General features: G+C 43.4%; 1 long non-coding RNA gene across 1 annotated transcript in view; it reads left to right on the plus strand.

Moving 5' to 3' along the window:
• LOC144687322 (uncharacterized) overlaps nt 1–15,609 on the plus strand; it is a 74,622-nt gene that overhangs the window by 21,949 nt on the left and 37,064 nt on the right. The window contains exon 3 of the long non-coding RNA XR_013578114.1: nt 13,182–13,336. This is a non-coding gene — a long non-coding RNA (uncharacterized LOC144687322). The remainder of the gene's footprint in view (nt 1–13,181; nt 13,337–15,609) is intronic.

A 15,609-nucleotide genomic window follows, 5' to 3' on the forward strand; every position in this document is an offset into this window, starting at 1 on the left:
TCTTAAGGACCTCTCTTGGTTAAGTCCTTGGCTTTGGCTATGTCTCAAGGCCCCTTCATGCATGCCAGAGAGTGTTGGCCACTGCTTGGATGGCCAGTGTATATGTGCACGTTATGACTGTCCAAAACTCCACCCACCTCCGCCCCACTCCACCTGACTGATTGGCGGCAGCTTCGGCCTCTCATCTGCATACTGTGCTCCAAGCTCAGACAGTCTCCTAACCTGCCCTGCAAGGCTGTGCTGTTAGTTTGAACCATGAGGGATACTGGCTCAAACCTGAATAAAGACATTGCAAGGGGCTCTGAGTGCCTCCACCAGTGACTGCTCCATGGCTAGCTTTTGCAAGGGGATTCTACAACTTGTCCAGTTGTCCAAACTGTACTGCAGTCCCCTAAAAAACACATTCATTTTCAATCTGTGCCCAAGGAGTGAAAAGTTCTGGAACATTTGGTGGCACATTGATGCTTTCACATTGCTTGAGTGGGCAGAAATGCTTCAGAGGCCTGACTCCAAGCATATCAATGGAGCTGCTGCTGAATAGTCTCAGCTGCAGAAGAATGCTCACATTTGATAAGCTTTACCAAGTGCGTGGCCGCTTCCCTCACCCTCCCCCTCCCTCCACATCCTCCCGTTCCTGTATGTGCTTGTCTACTTCCATCAGTCTGTGCTGCCTTGCCCTGCCCCCCCGGCCCCATCCACACAGGAGCCCCTGCCCCGGCACCGCACTGAGAGCCAGCGGGGAAAAAGCGACTTGCCTGTACACCCTGCACGCTCCCTCCAAATGCACGGCACCACTCCCTGGATGTCCTATGGGTGATGCTCGCGAACGCTGCACGAGGTCGTGTGCACTCACTTCCGAGTTCCTCTCAAAGTTCAGCTCACCAGGTGCAGGCCTTTTAAAGGCGGTCATAAATCACACCGTTCTGAAGTCACGCTGATGTGGGAGGTAAATTCGAAGTGGGGGAATGATTCCAGGGTGCAGGCACAATAATGAGATGCAAATGCATTAAAATTAAATTCCCAACATTGGAGGGCAGGAAATGCGGCCTGCCATTGACGGGTGGAGTGGATGATTACAAACTGTTTTCGTGACAGCCTAAAACTGATTTTTGGCCATCTTACCATATTGTCCGCTCATGTCGCCAAACACGCCCAACGCCAACGGGAGTGGAAAATTCAGGCCACAGAGTTTAAGAACAACACTTACTTATGTTTTATTGGGGAAAAAATTCATTCGCATAGTGCCACTTCAAGTTCGATTTCCCAAGGACAGACAGTGCCTCCAGTCACTAGCATGTAGGTTTTCTCATTAATATAATTGATGTGCAGGCAGCAGCTGTCTGTTTCTGGTGGAATAAATGTAGCCTGCATAGTGTCTACGCTAATGAAATTCCCCCCGTTGTCTTTGGCTTTTACCAGTGTTCTCTGGAATAATATGATTCCCTTTCTCAGGAGGTTGTTTGAAACCAAAGTAAGGTTTAGATTTGGGAAGGTGGTGGCATAGTGGTATTGTCACTGGAGTAGTAATCCAGAGACCCAGGGTAATGCTCTGGGAACCTGGGTTTGAATCCCAGCACAGCAGATGGTGGAATTTGAATTCAATAAAAGTCTGGAATTAGAAGGCTAATGATGACCATGAAACCATTGTCAATTGTCATGAAAACCCATCTGGTTCACTAATGTAATTTAGGAAAGGAAATCTGGCACGTGATTCTGCAGTAATGTGGTTGACTCTGAAATGGCCTAGCGAGCTAGTCAAGGAATGAAACCGGATGGTCCACCCGGCATCAACCTAGGAAACGGCAAACTCAGCCCTGTCTTTTGGGTAAGAAAACAGTTAACTCACAAGGAATTCAATTGCTAATTATTAGTTAACAACCTAAGTACACATTTGGTTGTGTAAAAGGATGTATAAGCTCTGTAGAAAGTTCTATGCACCAGAAATAAAACTCTATCTGAAGGAGTCGGTCTCGGTCTCGGTCTTTATTACCAAACAACTATTGGAGCTTAACAGTGGTTGTAGAGGATGGTTGCTGCTTGTAAGTAAAAAGATTGGAAACTAAGCTTTCTTCGACTAAAGACTGTATTTGGAGTTAACTTTAAGAGCAGAGTGGTTTGGAAATACTCTAAAATGGCTGAATTAAAATGTAGGATGTCGGGGTATGATTACTCATCGATGTTTTCTGAGCATCAACCATATGACCAATGGAAGAATGAAGTAACCATGTGGACATGGGTTACGTCCTTCCCAAAGCAAAAACAGGGACTGGGCTTGGCACTTTGGCTACCGTATGAAAGCAAAGTAAGAGTTGGAGCTTGAGCATTTGGACACAGATGATGGTTTGGAAATATTATTAGATTTTCTGGATAAGATCTATCAAGAGGATGATTCATTAAGTGCTTACAAAGTGTGGTCAGATTTTGAGATATTTTGGAAGTTGAAGGATAGTTCCATAGAAGATTACCTAATGGAATTCAGTAGACTATATGCAGGATTGCAAAGATTCTGCCTGGAAATTCCCAAATCAGTGCTGACATTTAAGTTACTAGACAGAATATCGAATATAGACAGGCTTCTAGTTTTGACAGGAGTTAAATTTGCAGAAAGACACACACTGCTAGAATAGAATCAGCAGCTCTAAAATATTCCTCAGAAAACATTCCTTTCTGGCAGTGTTCTTGGTGCAAATGGGTCATTTGACGGTAAGACAGAAAATGGAGGGTACAATGTTAACAGGATGGCGAGGTCTTGTAGCAACAGGACGCAGGCATCAGTACATAAAGAGATTTGTAACTAGAAACAATGAGGACAGAAAAACCTTTGGCAATTATGGCAAGAGAAAAGAATTGGGGAATTACAGCAAAAAAATGAACCCAGAAATGCCCAGTGTTTTAGGTGTGATTCAAAGTACCATTATGCAATGAACTGTCCTAAATGATATAATAAGGTGTTTGAAATTAAACATGAGACAGAAGACTCAGAAAAAGATGGAGATTTTGACCAAAAAGAGGGCATTGTATTACTTACAAAAAGTTTCAGCCCGGTGATGAATGCCTTGGTTGCAGAGTCCTTGATAGCGGTTCTAGATAGCGGATGCACAACTACTGTGTGTGGAATAGACTGGTTAAAATGCTACCTGGACCCCTTAAATGACAAGGACTGGAATAAGGTTAAGGAATTTGAGAGTTCCACCAGTTTTAAATTTGGAGATGATAATACCCTAAAATCTCTAAAAAGGGTAGTGATTCCCGGTAAGATAGCTAGTGAAATACCATTACTGTTGAGCAGGCCATCGATGAAGAAAGTGGAAATGAAGCTGGACATGGAAAATGACAAGGCCATTGTATTTGGAAAACCTGTGGATTTACAATTTATGCAATCAGGACACTAATGTATTCCTTTAATGAAACCTAACTTTTCTGTTAAGGAAGTTAAAGAAGCGCTATTAATATCAGGGGATAAGAACTTACAGGACAAAAAACTAATTGTGTTCAGATCGCATTGGCAGTTTGCCCACCCTTCTTCCCAAAGATTAAAAATTTTGTTAAGGGATGGAGAGTACACAAAACTTAGAAGAAATATATATCATATATAGATGTGATATATGTAAGAAATACAGAAGGACATCTTCACAGCCGATAGTGAGTCTACCCTTAGCAAGGGATTTCAATGAAGTTGGGGCGATGGATTTAAAGATGTGGGATAAAGAAAAGAACATTTTTATTTTACATTTCGTAGATTTGGCAACAAGGTTTAGCCAGTTGACAATCATGTACAGTAAAGAAAAGAAAATAATTGTGGATCAGGTTATGGAAAATTAGATAGGGATCGGATTGGGACCACCAGCAAAATTCCTCACTGATAATGGGGGTGGAATTTGCTAACAATGAGTTTCAGGAAATGTTTTCTTTTATTCATGGGATGTGGGCATTGCTTGCTAGGCCAGCATTTATTGCCCATCCCTCTATGTTACATATAGGCTAGACCAGGTAAGGATGGCAGATTTCCTTCCCTTAAGGGCATTAGTGAATCAGTCCTTAACAACAATCAACATCATTAGACTTTTAATTATAGATTTCTACTGAATTCAAATTCCACCATCTGCCATGGTGGGATTTGAACCTAGTGCATTACCCTGGGTCTCTGGATTACTAGTCCAGTAACAATACCACTACACCATAGCCTTCCCTCACTTGAAAAACCACCTCTGCTATGAAGTGAGAAACATTACTTGTTCAGGAGTTTAAAAGACCGCAATGTGAGCCCACAGCCAGTAATCAACCAATCCAATCTTGCATGAAATAGCATTGATTTGAAAGATCACAAGCACACATGTGAAAACATGAATATAATAGTTATGAATACAGCAGCAGCCAAGCCCTTTTAGTAACGGAGTGTGTGAAAGGAATCAGGCGGTGATAGATGAGATGTTTCATAAGATTTTAGCAGATGGACCAAGCTGTAAATTAACATCTGCTCTAGCATGTGCTGTCCATGCCAAGAATTCACTGCAGATGGTTGGAGGCTATCGTCCATATCAGTTGTTTTTTGGTAGAAATCCAAAAACTCCTTCAGTCCTGAGTGATCATCTCCCAGCTTGGGAGGGAACTATGATTAGCTCTACTATTTCTGAGCATTTAAATGCCCTACATGCAGGCAGAAGAACATTCCTTAAAGCCGAAGTTTTAGAAAGAATTCGGCGAGCTTTAAGATACAATGTACGGCCATCGGGAACGATTTTCAATCAGGAAGACATGGCATACCATAAATGAGAAGAACTTAACGAGTGGAAAGGCCCAGGAAAAGTTATAGGTAAAGATGGTAAAACAGCCACTTTACAGCATGCGAACCAGACTATTCAGGTACGCTCATCGAGGTTAGTTGGCGCGGATTACAAATTTGCAGGTCCGGAAAGGGTTGTAGGAAGTGATAAGGAATCATACACTTCTCATACCCTATGTTGCATGATTGAGAGGACCAGGTAGCTGAAGTTGACAGGGGGCAGGATTTTCCCCCCGTCGGGGGCGTGCACGCCTGCGCCAGATTACGTGGGCGGGCCAATTAAGGCCTGCCCAGTGTGACGTCCGCACGGAAGCACTATGCACTCCCTGCGCGGGTGGGGGGAATCCCTAAACCTGAGAGTGCGATCTTTTGCGCATGCGCACGAAAGAACGCACTCGTCTCCCTGAGGCTAAGTGCTGCCTGAGGGAGATCGTCTCTACTGTCAAAAATATTAAGAATAGAAAAAAAAAATTCCCTGACATGTCCCCTTATGTGACACTGTCACATGATTTGGGACACGTCCATAATTTTTAAAAAAAACTTTAATTAAATTTTTTAAAACCTACCCGTGGATGAGGTTTCATGCTTTTTCTAATTCCCACCAGGGCTCCTGGCCTGCCCGCTAACCTTAAGGTTGAACAGGCAGGTCCATTAATTACTTTAATGACTCTGTCAATGGCCTCAATTGGCCATTGACAGGTTGGCGGGCGCACAGCTGATTTTACCGTGCCCCTGTCTACCTGAAAACTTAAATGGGGCGCGGTGACGTCGGGAGTTCCACCTGACGTCACCTTTTGTCATTTTACGCGTCGGTGAGTGGGCCCCGCTCCCCACTCACCGACGGGAAATCCTGCCCCCAGGGTATCCGAAGATGGACACAGTAATTTGGACAAACAAGGTGAGGCGATTTGTCCAAGAGGGCAACTGCCAAAAGCTGGCACTAAAGTTACATACTTGCCAGAAGGGGCCAATCAATGGCGGGATGCGATGATTGTAGGCCACTGGAAAATATAAAAACTTGTTAACTGTACGAGATAAATGAGAGGAGGTTAGGCCAATGGATTGAGAACATGAAGTTCAAAAATGGAAGGCACGCAAACATAGTATCAGTTCAGACAATGGGTCTGAGAGTGCACATGTCCCCAGGAAGAGATTGCGCACTGTTGAAAGAACATTTATAAATGGGAGAGGGAGATCAGACAGTAACAGCCTGGAGCATAATAGAGAGCATAGCTAAACAGGGTCAAGGAATACGGCATAGACTAGTAATGCTACAAGGAGCAGAAACCCATGTGTTTGAGAAGTCTTAGTAGCTTCAAACATAAATTAGATGATAAATTAATAAAGGATGCCAAACAGGAAGAACTACATATTTGGAAAGAGGTGCCAGATAGGGGACAACAAGCTCTATCTCATAGATGGATATGCACGGAAAAGGTGCTCCCTGATGGGACTTATAAAGCTAAAGCCAGGCTAGCGCCATGAGGGTTTGAAGAAAAATTGGAGTAGAGTAGATAATACTCTGATTAAGGGTAAATAAGAGTAGATTCATCTATGGCAGGAAAAGCTATTTTGAAGATCTTTTTGGCTTTGTTAGCTACAAATGCTTAGGAGTGTAAATCCATTGATATTAAAGCTGCCTTTTTGCTGGGACACCAACTTCAAAGGGAAGTTTTTCTTCGTCTACCGAAAGAGGCGCCAAATGCAAAAGGGACACTCTGGAAACTAAATAAATGCGTATATGGTTTAAATGACACCACCTGAGTTTGATATTTCTCAGTGAGGTCAGTTTTACTAAAGTTGGGCTGTCTTCAGTTGGAAGCAGACCCGGCAATGCTTCATTGGCATCATGGAGGGAAACTTGCAGGCATCTTTATGATGCATGTAAATGATGTTTTGAGGGGAGGTAGTAGCAAATTTGCAATAGTTGTCATTAATGGTTCAGAACGGAGTTCAAAATTGAAAGTCAAGCTTCTTGTGCATTTAAATACATTGGATTGGAAATCAGGCAGAGTGGATCCTTCAGCAAGCTTAGAGAATGTCGATCCCATTGCAATTAGTTGTGGTAGAGCCTCCCCAGAAAGATATAGAGGCTTCTGAAACAGAAAAAGAGGAACTCAGAAGTCCAATTGGACAACTCAATTGGTTAGACAAACAAACAAGGCCAGACGTCAGTTTTGACATTTTGGAATTGAACACTAAAATGAATGATCCCAAGGTTGAAGAAATCATTCAAGCAAACAAAATTAAAAATGGAGCAGTGTGTTTTGAAATTCCCATCTTTGGGTGATCTTAGGAAAATGAAACTGATTGTGTTTAGTGATGAGTCTTATGCAAATCTATGTGTTGGATTTTCGAGTGAGGGAGGATTAATAATATTTCTCATGGGGGAAAAAGGTAAATGTTGCCCTTTGGCATTGGAATCTAAAAAGATATGAAGAGTCATAAAAGGTACGGTGGCAGTGGAGACTCTTGCCCTTGTTGAGGCGGTAGATATGGCATTCTTTATATCAAAGATGCTAGCAGAAATTTTAAATGGAAAAGGGTATTCAGGAACGGTACCTGTCAAATGTCTTATAGACAATAAATTACTTTGAGAAAATGTTTACTCTACAAAGCGCGTTAATGAAAGGAGATTGCGAATTGACATTGCAAGCTTAAAACAGATGCTAGAGAATAAGGAGATTGCCACGATCAAATGGATTGATAGCAGCTACCAATTGTCTGAATGCTTCATGAAAAGAGGAAGGAGCTCCAAAAAGTTATTGGAAATCCTCAAAGAGGGACGTCTTTTCCTTTAAGAAAACAAAAAGGAATAGCCTGTTGTGTGGACATTTCTGTATGTGATTTATTTAAGAAGGCTGAATAAGGTGGATTTATTGAATGGAAATATATATATTGATGTTTGTGTTATGGAGGAAATGATCCATCTTTTTTTTTGTGATTATATATACCTAAGGGTTACATTTTTCTTAAGACTGTTGACCCTGCAAACTCCTCCTTATTAACATCTGGGGGCTTGTGCCAAAATTGGGAGAGCTGTCTCACAGACTAGTCAAGCAACAGACTGACATAGTCATACTCACGGAAACATGACCCAGACACCAGCATCACCATACCTGGGTATGTCTTGTCCTACCAGCAGGATAGACCCAGCAGAGGTGATAGCACAGTGGCATACAGTTGGGAGGGAATTGCTCTGGGAATCCTCAACATCGACTCTGGAGCTCATGAAGTCTCATGGCATTAGGTCAAACATGGGCAAGGAAACCTCCTGCTGATCACCATGTACTGTCCCCCCTCAGCTGATGAATCAGTACTCCTCCATGTTGAACACCACTTGGAGAAAGTGCTGAGGGTGGCAGGGCCACAGAATGTACTCTTGGTGAGGGACTTCAATTTCCATCACCAAGAGTGGCTCGGTAGCAATACCACAGACTAAACTGCCAAGTCCTAAAGGATGTAGCTGCTAGATCGGGCCTACGGCAGGTGGCGAGGGAACCAACAAGAGGGAAAAACATACTTGACCTCATCCTCACCAAACTGCCTGCCACAGATGCATCTATCCATGACAGTATTGGTGGGAGTGACCACTGCACCGTCTTTGTGGAGATGAAGACCCGTCTTCACATTGAGGCCACCCTCCATTGTGTTGTGTGGCACTACCACCATGCTACATGGGATAGATTTCGAACAGATATAGAAACTCAAGACTGGGCATCCATAAAGCGCTGTGGGCCATCAGCAGCAGTAGAATTGTACTCAACCACAATCTGTAACTCATGACCCGGCATATCCACCACTCTACCATTACCACCAAGCCAGGGGATCAACCCTGATTCAATGAAAAGTGTAGGAGGGCAATCCAAGAGCAGCACCAGGCATACCTAAAAATCAGGTGTCAACCTGGTGAAGTTACAACACAAGATTACTTGTGTGCCAAAAAGTTGAGTTCATAATGGGATTTTAAACAAGTTTGTTATAGGTAAAATAGACTGAAAAAGCACACAACCATCACAGACAAGTACTGTTTACCAATCTCAGAGAATGAACGATGGATGAAGCCGATATCTGCAGCTGGAGGTGACAGTCTCTTGTCTGTCGTGTTCGCAGCCCTCTCCCCTTTGTTCTTTGTCTTCCCAAGCTAACCGAGGTGTCAGGGAGGCTCTTCCCTGCTGTACTTCTGCCGAACGAGGACAGCCCCTTTCCCTGGAACACCCATTTATATACTTTATTTCCGGGGGTGTGGTTGTGGTTTACCCAATGTCAAATCACTTTTGATCTCATTTCACAGCCTATCTCACGCTGGGTGCTCTTTGTAATGTCAAATGCTTGTTTGATCCCATTTTGCAGCTTATCTTTTGCTGGGTTTAACTTATTAACTTTGTTAAGGTCTGCCAGACGCTTGTATAGATAAGAGGGTACAAGACTCCACAAGACTCCCTCTTATCAAGTTGGACATGTCTATAATGTCTAGACTCCAACTGGCCCCTTAGGAGCATTATTCTCCTTGGCCCTTATCCTTATTCCAGTCCCTGGCTGCTAAGGTGCTCAGAACTGTTTCTCTGGGGGAGAGAGAGAGATGAAAGCAGCTTTCTGCCAGACAATCACAATACAATGTTTACTGATTCTATAATAATTCTATAATATATTTAAAGATGTCATTCCTTACACCAGCCCTTGCAGTGCCAGTGTAGCACCTATTTATTCACAGTGCGAGAATGGATGTTATTTTAAAAATATTTTGGGGGAATATTGTGTTATTTTGTGAAGAAGGCTGTGTGTGTATGTGTGTGCATATTATTTAATTAAGCTGGGGAAAAGTTACTAGAAGACAGATTGTCTGAGGGTTGTAAAACATGAAAGGATAGAGGCAATAGGTTTGAGGTACAAGTGAATAGGTTAGATCTAATATTTGTATTTTTAGATAACTTGAGTGTTCATTTGAATATCAAAGGGAAGTCAAAAGTGACAAGAAATATGTTTGCATCTTGCAGGAGTTCCACAGGTAAACAGAAGAGGGTATATTATATTTTATTGACCCTAAGGCAGAGACAAAATAGAAACATGAAAGATTTTATATTTGGAAGGATTTGAGTTTCAAAGAGTTGTGAGAACAATGGAACCTGAGATGAAAGGGGGAAAAGGTATTTTAGAGTTACTGTGGAAAGCTTAAGGTAGTTGGTGGCTGGTGGCTGGTGGCTGCTAGCTGTAGCTGTGGGCTATTGGCTATATGAGGAAGATCTCCTGGAAACAGCTCTAGGCTGGGAGAAAATGCATTTTTTTTTATCAGTTATTTAGTCACGCCAAAAAATTCTTGGGCTGCAAAAAGCAGTCTTGTTCTGAAGTATTGGATTTCCACAGCAGAGTGGGAGAGAGTTTAAGAGGTCATGTGGTATACCTTTATTAAAGCTACAGCAAGCAATAGACAGAGTTAAGCAATTCCACAACCAACCGATTAGATCTAAGCTTTGCAGTCCTGCCACATTCTAGTCGTGAATGGCGGTGGACAATTAAAACAGCTCATTGAAGGAGGAGGTTTCACAAATATCCCCATCCTCACTGATGGGGGAGCCCAGCACACCAGTGCAAAAATAAGGCTGAAGCATCTGCAACAACCTTCAGCCAGACGTGCTGAGCGGATGATCCATCTTGGCCTCCTCCAGAGATCTCCAGCGTCACAGATATCAGTCTTCAGCCAATTCAATTCATTCCACGTGATGTCAAGAAATGGCTGAATGCACTGGATACTGCAAAGGTTATGGGCCCTGACAATATTGTAGCCTGAAGACTTGAGCTCCATAACTTGCCACGCCCCTAGCCAAGCTGTTCTGGTACAGCTACAATGCTAGCATCTACCTGGCAATGTGAAAAATTGCCCAGGTATGTCCTGTCCCCAAAAAGCAGGACAAGTCCAAACTGGCCAATTACTGTCCCATCAGTTTATTCTCTATCACCAGTAAAGTGATGGAAGGTGTCATCAACAGTGCTATTAAGCAGCATTTGCTTAACAGTAACCTGCTCATTGACACTCAGTTTGGGTTCTGAGAGGGCCACTCAGCTACTGACCTCATTACAGCTTTGGTTCAAACATGGACAAAAGAGCTGAATTCCAGAGGTGAGGTGAGAGTCTTTGTCCTTGACATCAAGGCAGCATTTGACCAAGCGTGGCATCTAGGAGCCCTAGCCAAACTGGATTCAATGGGAATCGGAGGATAACTTTCCACTGGTTGGTGTTATACCTAGCACAAAGGAAGATGGTTGTGGTTGTTGGAGGTCAATCATCTCAGTTCTAGGACATCACTGCAGGAGTTTCTCAGGGTAGTGTCCTCGGCCCAACCATCTTCAGATGCTTCATCAATGACCTTTCCTCCATCATAAGGTCAGAAGTAGGGATGTTCGCTGATGATTGCAGAATGTTCAGCACCATTCGCGAGTCAGATACTGAAGCAGCCCATGTCCAAATGCAGCAAGACCTGGACAATATCCGGGCTTGGGCTGACAAGTGGCAAGTAACATTCGCACCACACAAGTGCCAAGCAATGATCATCTCCAGCAAGAGAGATTCCAACCATCTCGCCTTGAGGTTCCATGGCATTACCATCACTGAATCCTCTACTATCAACATTCTAGGTTGGGGGGGTGTTACCATTGACCAGAAACTGAACTGGACCAGCCATATAAATACTGTGGCCACAAGAGCATGTCAGAGGCTGGGGACCCTGTGGTGAGTATCTCGCCTCCTGACTCCCAAAGCCTGTCCACCATCTACCAGGCACAAGCCAAGAGTGTGATGGAATACTCTCCACTTGCCTGGATGAGTGCAGCTCCAACAACATGCAAGCTTGATGCCATCCAGGACAAAGCAGCTCGCTTGATCGTTACCTCTTCACAAACACTCACTCCCTCCACCACCAGTGGCAGCTGTGTGTACCATCTGCAAGATGCACTGCAGGAACTCACCAAGGCTCCTTAGGCAGCACTATCCAAACTTATGATGTTATCATCTAGAAGGACATGGGCAGCAGACACATGGGAACACTGCTGCTGGGTCAAAATCCTGGAACTCCCTCCCTAACAGCACTGTGGGTATACCAACCCCACATGGACTATAGCCGTTTAAGAACGCAACTCACCACCACCTTTTCAAGGGCAATTAGGGATAATTAGGCAATAAATGCTGGCCTAGCCAGCAATGCATACATCCCATGAATGAATAAAAAAAATCTACAAGACGCACTGCAGCAACTTAACAAGGCTCCTTTGACAGGAATTTCCAAACCCTTAACCTTCACCCCCTAGAAGGACAAGGACAGCAACTACATGGGAACACCGTCCACCTGCAAGTTTCCCTACGCACCACAGACCATCCTATCTTGGAACTATATCGCTGTTCCTTCACTGTCGCTGGAGCTCCCTTCTTAACAATACTGTGGGTGTACCTACACCACATGGACTGTAGTGGTTCAAAAATGCAGCTCACCACCACCTTCTCAAGGGCAATTAGGGATGGGCAATAAATGCAGGCCTAGCCAGTGATGCCCACATCCCATGAAAGAATAAAAAAGGCCCTACTAAGGCCTATTGTCAGAAGTGGACTGGAATTTTCCAGTCAGCTCGCAGGTCCCCCGAGTCTTCGGGGACTAGGCCAGCTGCCTTCAGACAGCTTCCTGGCAGCAGACCAAAGGAGTCAGCACATCAGACAGGCTTTGAGGTCCTCTTCATCTGCCTGGCCTCATTTCAAGGTGCCCTCTCTCTTACTTACTTGCCGTCGTGTCCTCTTGCTGTATTCAAGCTGGAGGGCCCCGATTTAATTGGTCTGTAAGCTCACCCTCTGACCATCATTTGGCCAATTCAGGAAAATCACAGGTAAGTAACTGTTTCCCACATAGTGTTGGCTTCCAACCTCCATTTGAGCCTGATAATGTGGTCCTGAAACCTGCAGGAAAATCCAGTCCTTAGTTACTGATCCAAAAATTTGATGAATCTTTGGAAAAGCTCATTGACATTTTTACTCAAGGCCACTTCTGATCTGAAGATATGCCAAACCCACAGTAAACACCTGTGCACTGAAGGGAGAGCAGGAATGTTTTTGTGTTAGATCCTTTTTGATTTCTCTTTGTATTCTGGTGATGTCCACTGCAATATGCAGCATTGTACTTTAATTAACATTTTCAATGTCTACAGCTTAATGGGATGGCAAAACCAATGAGAATTTTTGATGGGGCTTAGCTGAAAACAGTTAAAGAACTACTGTTTTAAAGTTAAGCAGCAGAGGTTACACCATGCTATGTCCAGTTTTACTGCATTGCGTTTTACATGTTTGCTTATATTCATTGCTGGATAAGTCCTTTGCAAGCAATAATTTTTCATTATTTTTCTGCCTTTTTTACTTCAGCGGATGGAAGTTGTATCTCAGAATTGTAAGAAGGTGGCAAATGAAAATGCTACAAAATGCATTAAAAGCTGACAATTTTTACATAGTGAACAAATTAAAAGTTGCATTTGATACATGGATGAAATGGGTGCAGTTCCAAAAGAGGCAACAAACCTGTGAGTTGAAATCATTTTATATGTTAAATAACTGGAATTAATACTTCTGTCTGCACATATGTACTATATGTTTTGTTTAGAGACTGTAGTTATGATGTTCAGCTGCATATAAATATTTACTTAAAGAAATCCTTAAATGAAAAGTATGATTGACCTTAGATGAAAAATTTATTTGATGGAAGGCATTGATTCCTAGGTGGTGTGAGATCAGAAAAACCTAAAGTTCAGAGGTTTTTTACTTAGCTTACACATGCCATTTGAGGGTAATCAAATGATCATCACAACATTAGAGGGGTCTGCACCAATGCAGGAGTTATGTCTCAGCAGGCCATTCAACAGCAAGAGATATCACAACTAAGTAAAACCCGCTGTTATCTGACATGCAAACGTGCACTTCAGGCAGAACAAAACGAAGTTTCATAATTTATTTATGTGCTTATACAAAATTAAATGTATCGGTTTCCCTAGATGACTGTGCAAAGTTGTACTACATTTACACTGTAATCATGATCTGTGACAAAATGCTTCCTTAGTGGAAGGAGCAGCTGTGGTGGCAGGAGTATCTAGGGTGCTACAAGCATTTTTGGGTAGTTTTGACTATGATCCTCTGAGTGTAGACAATGCAATGATGGCCAGGATTTGCTCTTCCTCAATTCAATGAGAGGCTTGGGTACATTATGAGAATGTGTAGTCACCAAAAGAGGTAGCATTTTCTGCATGGTTCTGAGAAGTGAGGCAGAACTAGCAAGCAATCTAACAGTAGGGAAGATTTAGAAAACAGTGGCTACAGTAGCTCTTTGGATTCAAACTATGCTGGTAGAGGAACATCTTGGCCTGAGCGTCAACAAACAAATTGACTAACAGCACCAAAGGTGACCTTGTCCTTAACAACATCCAAGTTTGCATTTTCAACAGGGGCATTGGGTAGTGATAAGCAAGATCCTTGGTTGTTTTCCCTTCCTAACTAGCAATCATACCGCTGTTCTAGCTATGGCCAGGCCAAGTGAATTATGGGGATTTTCCTGATCCATAAAACTAGCGTACCAATTTAACCTGCTGAAGCATTGGGGAACTCTATTTATTTGACTCTTGTGGAGAGCCGTGTTGTAATTACAGATGAAACTTGTTGATGATGAGTTAGTGAATAGCTATTTGGTCTATTTTTAAATGATTAGTTCCAGCAGCGACTTGTGTGGAACTGCAGGGAAACAGAAGCGAGGAGGTACAGCTTCTTTATTTTGAAACCTGACACTGCTGATTAGTTTTCACATTTCTCATTTTGATTCATTATTTAGCTTTCTGAGCAGTGTCTACAATATTTCAAAACTTTACCAAGAGATCATCCAGATGATGCTAGAATCTGTTAATCTAATTACAATTATTCCATAGAAAATGCTAGAAATAGACAGCAGGTGATGCAGCATCTGTGGAGGGAGAAACCGGGTTCTGATGAAAGGTCATGAATTGAAACATTGGACTGAATTTTTGGGTCCCACTGGGAGCAGGAATGGAGGCTGACAGGGCCTGAAAATACTGGTGCTGGCTGGCATGCAGATTTCCCAGCACTGTCCATGTTCACCAGGGTGGGGACCGGGCAGGATCACAATTCCATCTGACCCCCAATTAAGGCCAATTAAAGTGATTCAAGGGCTCATCAATGGCTTGTTAATGGGGCAGGGGTGCGGTGTTGAGATTCTCATGGGGGTGCATGGGCTGCATGCACTGCCTGGGGAGCAAGTCATTGCCACCCTAGGGAATTACCTCAGACCCATTAAAGAGTGAACGATGCAGGAGGGAATTTAGGCATTGATGAACAGATGCTACTGCTAAAGTGTAGATAACTCATCAGAGTAGGCAGTAAGCATTTGGGCAGTGTAGGAGATTATGACATTGCGGGACAGAAGAGCAGGGAGTAAGGCTGCCAAGGACAATTGAGAAGTCACCCGACGACAAGGAAACCTGCAGTGAAGGCACAACTCTCAGATTTTGGGCCTAGTGGCGATGAGGAGCAACATCTTCTGCAGGAACGCCAAAGCCATGGGCATCGGTAGGACAGGGGAGAGGAACATTGGACAGGATGGACGCAGAAACTGCCCTCAGCATAGGATCTACTGCTGACAAAGCAGCTACCTTGACATGACCAAGAACCAGTGCCACTAGTGAATGAACTCTCCAGGCATCTGTACCCTTGTCACTGAAAACCTTGCTCCTCACATCACTTGTTGCTATACCCTGCCAGTAGCTGCCAAAGTCACTGTGGGTCTTGAACTTCT

The sequence above is a fragment of the Cetorhinus maximus genome, chromosome 12 (genome assembly GCF_964194155.1).
Source record: "Cetorhinus maximus chromosome 12, sCetMax3.hap1.1, whole genome shotgun sequence".
NCBI classification, from domain to species: domain Eukaryota; kingdom Metazoa; phylum Chordata; class Chondrichthyes; order Lamniformes; family Cetorhinidae; genus Cetorhinus; species Cetorhinus maximus.